This window comes from Schistocerca cancellata, chromosome 7 (genome assembly GCF_023864275.1).
Source record: "Schistocerca cancellata isolate TAMUIC-IGC-003103 chromosome 7, iqSchCanc2.1, whole genome shotgun sequence".
In the NCBI taxonomy this organism is placed as follows: domain Eukaryota; kingdom Metazoa; phylum Arthropoda; class Insecta; order Orthoptera; family Acrididae; genus Schistocerca; species Schistocerca cancellata.
Window position 1 is genome coordinate 298,963,498 of NC_064632.1, and position 2,500 is coordinate 298,965,997.

Sequence of the window (2,500 nt, forward strand, 5' to 3'; positions counted from 1 at the left end):
CATCCACTGCGTCCATTACTCCCACACGTCTCTATGGCGTACCACACTGCAATGCAGCTGTTATGGGGAGATGACACGTAGCTGTGTACACAACATTCTGAGCGGGTTGCGGTTGGACAATACATTACTGTAACGTGTCATATGCCAATTACAGAGCAGGGTAAGGCACAACTTGGGTTAGGTTAAGGCACAACTTGGGTTAGGTTAAGGCACAACTTGGGTTAGGTTAAGGCACAACTTGGGTTAGGTTAAGGCACAACTTGGGTTAGGTTAAGGCACAACTTGGGTTAGGTTAAGGCACAACTTGGGTTAGGTTAAGGCACAACTTGGGTTAGGTTAAGGCACAACGTGGGTTAGGTTAAGGCACAACGTGGGTTAGGTTAAGGCACAACGTGGGTTAGGTTAAGGCACAACGTGGGTTAGGTTAAGGCACAACGTGGGTTAGGTTAAGGCACAACGTGGGTTAGGTTAAGGCACAACGTGGGTTAGGTTAAGGCACAACGTGGGTTAGGTTAAGGCACAACGTGGGTTAGGTTAAGGCACAACGTGGGTTAGGTTAAGGCACAACGTGGGTTAGGTTAAGGCACAACGTGGGTTAGGTTAAGGCACAACTTGGGGGTAGATTGCGGTGCAAATTGCGTTACATTGCGGTGCAAATTGCGTTACATTGCGGTGCAAATTGCGTTACATTGCGGTGCAAATTGCGTTACATTGCGGTGCAAATTGCGTTACATTGCGGTGCAAATTGCGTTACATTGCGGTGCAAATTGCGTTACATTGCGGTGCAAATTGCGTTACATTGCGGTGCAAATTGCGTTACATTGCGGTGCAAATTGCGTTACATTGCGGTGCAAATTGAGTTACATTGCGGTGCAAATTGCGTTACATTGCGGTGCAAATTGCGTTACATTGCGGTGCAAATTGCGTTACATTGCGGTGCAAATTGAGTTACATTGCGGTGCAAATTGAGTTACATTGCGGTGCAAATTGAGTTACATTGCGGTGCAAATTGAGTTACATTGCGGTGCAAATTGAGTTACATTGCGGTGCAAATTGAGTTACATTGCGGTGCAAATTGAGTTACATTGCGGTGCAAATTGAGTTACATTGCGGTGCAAATTGAGTTACATTGCGGTGCAAATTGAGGTAGGTTAAGGTGCAACACAGGTTAGGTTAAGGTGCAACATAGGTTAGGGTGCAAGATGGGTTAGGTTAAGGTGCAAGATGGGTTAGGTTAAGGTGCAAGATGGGTTAGGTTAAGGTGACATAGGTTAGGTTAAGGTGACATAGGTTAGGTTAAGGTGACATAGGTTAGGTTAAGGTGACATAGGTTAGGTTAAGGTGACATAGGTTAGGTTAAGGTGACATAGGTTAGGTTAAGGTGACATAGGTTAGGTTAAGGTGACATAGGTTAGGTTAAGGTGACATAGGTTAGGTTAAGGTGACATAGGTTAGGTTAAGGTGACATAGGTTAGGTTAAGGTGACATAGGTTAGGTTAAGGTACAAACTGGGTTGTGTTATGGTACACATTGCGTTGTAGTACAGTACACGTTAGGTTTGGGTACGGTACACAATGTGGTATGGGATGGCGTGTTGTGGGGGGGGGGTGAGGTTCGTTGATATCGACCGTAGGACGTGGATGCCCGAGGCAGCGTCAGTGTGTCAAAGGAGTTATGTCACGTCGGGATGCGCTTTTCGCTAGTGAGAGGGGGCGAGCCGTGTCTGTGGTTGCGGCAGACCTGTGTGTTTCATTCCTGCCAGTGTGTTTGTGCTGTAAGACGAGGCAGTGTGGTGATGTTGGGTGCACCCCTGTGTAGGACATGTGTGGGTGTTGGTGGCTTCTCTGAGCAATTGTGGTTGTCGGACGAGTGGGGTATTCTGTTTTATGATTGGACCTCCCGGTCTGGTTATCATAGCGTAGTTGGTGTACTGTGGCGGATAGGATGCACCGGACGTTGGTCCATGCTGGTGCTTAGTTGTTGTATCTGTGTCTGTTACAGGCAGAGAGTAGTGTGTGATAGAGTGTGTGGCTGACGTGTGGTTCATTTTGTGTGTACGGACGTTCAGCATGTATAGGGGCATTTGCGTATATAATCTATCTATGTGGGCCTGCATAGTTTACTGAGCAGTGCTGTGAGGTGACTGAACTACGAGTGACGTACTGATTTACAGCGGAATGGTTGCCTTGTACCAAAGATGGAGTATCGGAGGACCGTCTATATTCTGAGAGGAGCCCTGTTTGCCACTGGGCGTGGGGTCTCGCGTCCTGCGGTTCAGTGCCCCCAGGGAAGCGCGCGGAGGTGGTGCTGCTGCTGCTGTAGCAAGCGAGCTACTTACAGCATGTATAGGGACAGCGGGAATATGGCATATTCGATATAACTCTTCATGAAACGCAAGATATAGGGGCGGATTGCACGTTACGAGTGCGGGAAGAGTCCGCCGTTCATCCGCTGGAGTTGCGATTTGGGCGGTTGGGGTGGGGCACGTGCGGGTGCGGGT